Source organism: Vipera berus, assembly GCF_964194415.1.
Source record: "Vipera berus genome assembly, chromosome: 1".
In the NCBI taxonomy this organism is placed as follows: Eukaryota; Metazoa; Chordata; class Lepidosauria; order Squamata; family Viperidae; genus Vipera; species Vipera berus.
The window spans coordinates 241,440,835-241,449,023 of NC_138202.1; positions in this window are offsets into that span (position 1 = coordinate 241,440,835).

Here is an 8,189-nt window from a genome sequence, read left to right on the forward strand (position 1 = left end):
TGGGGCATAAAACAGTGTCAGTGAGTTGTCAGAAAATATATTTTCATCATCATTGATGTCCATATTTTGCAGCCCATTATGCTGGTACAGTACCATTCAAGCATTTTACACTTAAGGTGACTCATTTCCTGCTTTGATTGCAGCAGGTAAGTTTAACTTGCACCATTGAATTGGATGAAGGATTGAGCACTGTAATCTAATACATTCTGGAATGGGTGGAGATTCCATATGTCCCAAAGTAGAGCATGATGGAGCTTACATATTTGTAAGTACTATAAATCACTGAAAATGGGAAGTACTTTTCAATAGTCCCAGGAAAAAAGCATAAAACACGGTGAATTATTTGGGTTATTTAATTTCCTTCCTTCCTCCCTTTCATTTTTTCATGCTTTTTAAAGATCTGTCCCAATACATATGATCAACATTAATTCAGATTGCTTAGAACATATGTCAGGCTTCATTGATTATATGTTGCTTTATTGAAATTCCTTGAGATATATCCTCAAGTGTTTCTGCAATTTACCCCAAAGCATAGAAAAACATCCACATGCTTTTAAAAGTTGGGTTTTCTGGTCTTTGATATTTGATCTGATTCAGATATAGATTTCCTAGGACAAGTCTTTGAAAAATTATTCATTCCTCACCACTCAAGACTCTTCAGCTTTGAAGATTTCTGGAACAACTGCTTTTGCTGAGTTAGTGGCTAATGATAAATATTCTGTACTTTTCTATGAAAATGTGCACAGTAATTATTGTGGCCCTGATTGATTGTCTGACTCATCTTTGGTGGTTTGGATGGCATGTGTGGAATTGTGTTTTGGACAAAGAACTCCAGAATAGTAACGCTCCATCCAAAATAAAAAATAAAAAATGCAGCAGCCCACCTGTATTGCAAATGGTTGCATAAGGGAAAACATATGTTAACTTGTAGACCAAGTGTGGGAGGAAAGGCAAGGGCTGTTACACTGGCATGTGTGAGGATTTTTTTCTCTCCCCAGCTTCCTGGGATGATTTATTCATTACTAAATCGTGTTTGATTTTATTTGATGCCAACCAAATCACTGCAATCAGATCTTGTGGAAATAACACTAGAGGATGTTTGATCTGAATAGATAAATTATAATAGCAGGCATAATTTTCAGTGAAATGTTAATGTTGCTTCTTGTTCTAATGTATGATGTGGTTTAAAGTTTTAGACCTGAGCTTTATTGACACAATATGGTCTCTCTGCATAATACTACTCAAATAAGAGTTTCACTCTTTAACTTACCACCTTTCCTCGCAGTGATATACAAGATATCCCAGTTTCGCCCTGACCCACCTGATTGAAGGCCTGAATTTGGTAGCTTCAGCTTAACTCTAACTTTCTAATGCTTTGCACTGGCTTTCATATATACATTGCAATATACTGTATGTGTGTGTGTGTGTATTGGAAACAAAATAATAATAACTTAAGGACAAATACATACAAAGCCAGAAATGAGAAGATAGCAACTAACAGCAAATGCCACCTCTGCAAAGAAATTGAAGAAACAGTAGACCACCTAGTTAGCTGCTACAAAAAGATCACCCAGACTGACCACAAGCTATGGCATGACAAATTAGCAACAGCGGTGCATTGGAATATCTGCAAGAAATATCCTTTGCCTGCAAGCAAGAACTGGTGGGACCACAAAATGGACAAAGTAATAGAAAATTAAGAAGCTAAAGGACTTTAGAATTCAAGCAGATAAGCACCTGGCACATAACACTGCCGACTTAACAGACTTAAGAAAGACAAGTCTGGACAGTGGACGTTGCAATACCTGGAGACAGCAGAACAGAAGAGAAAGAACTGGAGAAAATAATAAAATACAAAAACCTGCAAATACAACAACTATGGCAAAAGAAAGCAAAGATAATGCCAATAGAAATAGGCACCTTGGGTGCAATCCCAAAGCATATGGAGCCCATTTGAACAGCATCAGCATTGACAAAATTACCATTAGTCAAATGTTAAAGGCGGCTTTACTTGGAACAGCTTACATCCTGTGACAATACCTTTAATACCATCAAAGAATAACATCTGCCTATCCTTCCTCGGGAAGGACTTGATAAGTGGATAAAAAAATGCCAAATCCAGTCTAACCATCTGGCTGACAGTGTAACCAATGACAATGTTAATAAAACGACCTTTAATCTTCCCATCCTAAACTATTAACAGAAAAGAAAACGTATAAAGTAAGAGAAGATTATCTTTTCAGACTTCTAAAATTTTAGTGGCCGCATCTTTCTGGGAAGGAAATATAGCATCCTATTTCTGGAAAAACTCTACTCTCAGTAGGCAAACTCTTAGAACTCTTTAAAAGAAGACCTATATTCCCCAGAGTGAATGAATTATAATTCAGTTTAAAGCATAGTCCAACTATCCTGATAAGACACAACAAAGTACAGTCACATTTTCCTTCCTATAATTATCCTGTGAAAGAGCATTGGCTACCATTGAGCTTAGTGGTGTTTCATTATAGCATTAGTGTGACGAGTCAATTAATCCTGGGTTTTACCAGCAGCTTTATACCTCCTCTTGTACTGGCTGGGCCACAGGCGTCAGTGGTTGGAATTTTATTAAAGGTAACTGCTGAAGCACCTGCTGACCCAGAGGAGGACTGTGTTGCATAAATGCCAATGTATGCTGCAGTATCACTGTGGTACCGGGATGTGCTGAATATCCCTGATCTAATTCCAAATATCTCCAGATAAAGGACCCCATGTAGCAGAGCTGCAAAGGATCTCAGCTGGAGACCTGGATCAACATCCTGTTTTAGCATAAGACAATTTCACATATGTTCATATATTTACATTACCATTTTATTTCTTTGTAAGGTTATACAAACAATGTTTGAACAGGGACAGGGACAACATCACAAAGTTCCACTAGATTCATTACATGTAGTATTTCACTCTCTGGAATATACTGTATTACCTTAGGATCACCAGCATAACAGAATTGGAAGGGATCTTGGAGGTCTTCTAGTCCAATCCCCTGCTCAAGCAGGAAACCCTATAGTACCATTTCAGACAATATAATCAGAACATTGGCAGTCTCTTCTTAAAAACCTCCGGTGTTGGAGCACCCACAATTTCTGGAGGCAAGTCGTTTCACTGATCAATTGTTCTAGCTGTCAAGAAATTTCTCCTGACAGTTTGACCAAACACCTAATCCTAAATCCTAAAATCCTAAGGTGTTTGACCAAATGCACAATCCACTTTTTCCTTCTAAATTACAGCCAGGAACATACATTACCTGCAAGTTAATAAGCCATGCATATATAATGCAAAACATGTCTTGTATGATCAGAATCTGAATCCCTTGCTGGGAATGGAAGACATTTGGACAAGGATTTAGGTTTTTCGGGAATAAGTGAGAGAGTAAGTAAATTGGGTCAATTAAACTGCTAAAATGAAAAACCAAGAAGGACATTGATGCATAGAGTGCATGGACTTTGTGGCTGATACAGTAATGCTTATGTGCATAGGAAGCAAGCAAAAGGAGCTTGATTGCTTACTACAAGAAGGCACCTTGGTTTTAATAGATGTATCTGAGACCAAAGAGTATGATTCTTATGAGTTAAATGCAACCACTGAAGGACAGAATTTGTTCTGAAGTAAGAGAGTGAAAAAGAGAGGGGATGGGGAGAGGGGATGATGGGAAATTAATATAGGACAACTGCACCAGAAGGCCATTGATGCACATGAGAAGAATGGGGTCTGTTTTCCGGCAATTATAGAACAGACAATCTATTTGGCTACCTACAAAGGGAGGGTGTCAGAAATTTATACAGCACTTCCACCTCCCTTCCCCCCAACTTTTGTGTGGCTTGCTTTGAACCTTCTCTGCTTTACTGTATAGCCTCCCATACCCCATACATAGATTATCTGCAAGCTCAGTGCTTGATCTGGAGGCTAGAGGATGATGATGGTGATATCCATCCAGTCGTGTCTGACTCTTGATGCTTCTATGGGCCAGGTTTTTCCACTTTTTCTAGTCTTGCACTACTTCTTTGAATAGTTCTATGCTCTGGGCATAGGATAAGGGCTTCCCAATAAAGCAGGAGAGGCTGCTTTTTCATGCAGCATCCCTATCCCAAGGATCTGCCTTTTGGCAGTTGGGGGAGATAATAGTTTTTGACAAGCAGTTAAACTCATGGGCTCACCCATCTATAGAATCTCTCTGCTAATTGTGATTGGTGGATGGTTTCTTGGTGGGTGGTAATTTTAGGGGGAAAAAGGGAGAGCAGGAAAGCCAGAGAGTTTAATCAGTGGCTTTGCTTAACATTTCCTGCAGCCCTAAACAAAAACTTGGATTGTTCAAGTTGCATAGACAGTCCTTTAGTTGAGCTATTCAAGTTTAAGTCCTCCAGTATATGAACAGAAGTTGAGTACTGTATATACATGTTTAGGTGTGAGAAAAGATGATAGAGACAATATTATGGTATTTTTTTAATTATCCGAAGGGTTCAAGTTCCATTCTTCATCATCCCAGAAACAAGAGACAGAATCATGGCTTAAGTTACAGGAAAGTGGTTTCTAAATGACTTTGAGGAAAAATAGTTAGAATAGTTTGACAGCAGAGTGACACAGTCAATGCTGTATTGCTAGATTAGTTCAAGTAGAGGCTATTGTAGCAATCTGTTGTGGATTTCTTAGTTTGGATTCCTGCACTGAAGACAGGTTGGACTCCATGACTTGAATAATCCTTTCCAACTCTATTCTGATAAACTCTTGATGAAATTTCTGTAGTGCTTAGGAACAGCAGTGCATTTTTGTGTCTATGTCTTTGAGTCTGTGTTGATTCCTGAAGACTGCCTGGATAGTCCCTATAGGTCTTTTTGGAAAGATTTCATAAGTGGTCTGCCATTGCCTCCTTCCTAGGGCTGAGAGAGAGTAACTGGCCCAAAGTCTCCCAGATGGCTTCATCCCTAAAGTGGGACTAGAATTCACTATCTCCTGATATATTGCCTGATGCCTTAACCATTACACAAAAACAGCTACCTAACAATACTAATATATAGCTCTAAAACTCACAGCTCTGTGACATTAATATTGTAAGATATGAAGTTGCCCTTTGGCTTCAGCCCATTTAATTATCTTTAAGCTAACCATTTCCCAATTTTAGTATTATTCATATTGATCCATCTTATAATTTCGGATGTTATTGTTCTTGTCTCACACTGTCCTTGGCCAGAAAAGCTGGGTCGCTAAGGATTATTCTAACACAAATTTCCTTCTGACATTGTGACATGAAAAAAATTGTGTTAGAAAACTGAAAGCTATCTCTTCCTTTGAATGCTCGTATACCTTGACTAAAAACACACATAGCTGAATGTTTTATCAGGGAATAATGCTATCGATGTTATGTTTTCTCAATCCCTCTCGTCCGTTTGAATATTTCCAGTTCCACTGCAAAGCTCATCTACCTCTACGCTGAATGGAAATAGGGTCCTACAGGAATATGTCACTGTATTGAGCCAAGAAGACAGCAGTACGAATGCACATCTGGCACTGTTTGTACTCCGAAGTACGAAAGAACGAACCGAGTTAACAAATACAGATGGTTAAAATCAATAAGGGCGTTTAACAAAAACAAACAAAACTAGTTGTACGTAAACCAAACCCATTTGCCACTTGCTCCTTTTGACCAGCAGAAAAGTCCTGTTTTCTGAAGCTACAGCAGCTGCTTTCTTATGACAAATGTCCTGCGTGGGTGTTCTTCTAGGGACTTCAAGTCTCCACAGATGCTGATCATTGTTCACTTTTTTCATTCTTACTTGCCTAATGATTGGAGTTTTTAAAAAGGGTTCGAACCAATTTGGATCTGTGATGAGTGGTTTGTACAGGATAAGAGAACTAGATTAGAGAGGCTAAAAAAAAATATATCCAGTTTCGTCAGGAATAGAATTTACAACTCATTTTTCAGTGTACTACATGTTTTTTTTTACTACGCTCCATAATCCACTGTGCAGTCCAAAGAGCTCTAAGCAGTTTTCACAGCGTCTATAGGATATCTCCATTATTTTAGAACACCTTTATTTTATTTATGACTAGCACTGATGATGATACTTAGCTTGGGTAATGCAACATCTCAAAGGAAACAACCATGCTCAAACAGCACCAAGGATCTCTTACCTTTTTTTTTAAACAGGCTGAAAACCGGTGGTGTAAGTCAGACTTTCCACTTCCACAAAACAAGAATGGAGTGGGAGGGTTCTTACTGGAGTTTGTAACTTTGCCATGCAGTTTTGGAGAATATGTGACTGCAGTTATTTAAAAAAAAAGAAACAATGGAGGGCTACAGTGGATCAGACTAAAGATCTATTTAGGTCATCATTGTGTTTTCTGCACTGAGTAACAAAATAGCTAGAGGGGACTCACAAGGAAGGTGTAAGTGGGAAAAACCTCTCTTTAGATAGTGACAGACAGTCAAACAGATGTTCCTGATCTTTCTAATAATTTGCCACAAACAAAAATTAACTCCAGCTGTTGGCTATGCAAGTGATTTCTTCTATTTAAAGAAACTGACTATTGGCCCATCTGTACATTGATGATTATTAACAGCTATTTTTATATCAAAATGTAAAAAAACAAAAAAGAAAGGCTACTGATTTCCGAAAGGAAATATTTCTCCTTTTTAAACATGACCATTGTGTAGTACTCCGTGGTCAAGATCTGTCTAGTCACCTCCATGTGACGCTGTATCATATCAACATAGCAGTCATCCAGATTATAAAATGCTGGCACGCTAATGCTTTATGCTAAAGGAACAATGGCCCAATTTAAAACTGAGCCTTGGGAAATTCCACTGAGATAAGATTTAAGAAACGCATATATGCTCCCCCACCTTCATGTAGTGCCATGATAGAGGTCTGTGATGATATATTTACTTTCATAGCCCACTGCAAGAAGAAAATTTAGAATAAATTGCCAATCCCTTGTTGCCCATCTTAAGCAAAGATTGAGTTTCTAAAATGCATATAAACTCAATGTTCTGTTTGGTCTTAAGCCTGGGAAATCTGTAAATCAATATCTAGTAGCAATGTCATACTGTTCCAGAAGGCTTAAAACAAAAATGTAGAAATAAATATCAGGGGATTCTTTTTAATGAGACATTAATCATATCGCTTTGGGGTTAATCTCTTGAGCTGCGCTGGAGTGGATGAGGTAATATTTGCACATGTTGAGGATAAGATATAAGAGAAATGGATGAGTGGGAGAATGGGATTGTAACATACCGTGAAGATTATGAGCCTGTTGGCTGAAGTCAGTATGAGCTGTGACTGACTAGTAATGTGTGAAAATGCCAGATTAGAACGGTTTTAGTAGAGAATGTGATGCCCTTGGCGACTCCAGTTTTGCGTAGACTGTGCTGCAAAGAGGGTTGCTTGGAAAAATAGTAAGATAAGTAATTGTGGGTTTGATATAATGCTGAAAAACACTTATGGAGCCAGCATTTATAGGGGATAAACTTTCAGCTTTGTCTCTCTTGATTTACTTAGGAGTGTCAGCGAATGTCCATGGAAGTGAGATGAAGATAAAATGCTGTTAATCTAGTTTGCATGCATCTGGTACTGTGTTCTACCATTACGGCATCATCTGTTATTGAAATTATGGAACGTGCATTTGCTTCAATGCACAGTTTAGCTCTATTAAACTTGCATATCCTAAAGTGCCAGTTTAATTGATGACCATTTAGCAAATTGCAGTACCAACTGGATGCTTCTCTATAATTTGCTTTGGGCTGAGGTCAATATTCAATGGATGTGCAAAAATAACTGACAAAAACGGAAGCTTGACTTTTAGATATGTAGGAACAAATTCTGTTTTCTTTTTAATGTCATGGCCTTGAAATTGCTAATTCATTAGGATGACAGCTACTGCTACTACTGTGGCTACTCATTATGTGTGTACCCATTAGGAAGTAACTTACAGATGGACAAAATCTGAAATTCCAGGACAATAGTTCATGGAAACAGGGATGTGAAGGACTTCTCAGATAATATTTCAGAATATATTCTGACATTTCCTTAGAGTTATAAAGAAGTGATTGGAAAAAGAAATTGGCAGGTCCTTAGTGGCATCATTGCTTTGGAGAAGAAGGATTTCAAAAAATACTTTGAGATACATTTGTCTAGTTTGATTGCAAGAGGAAAAGG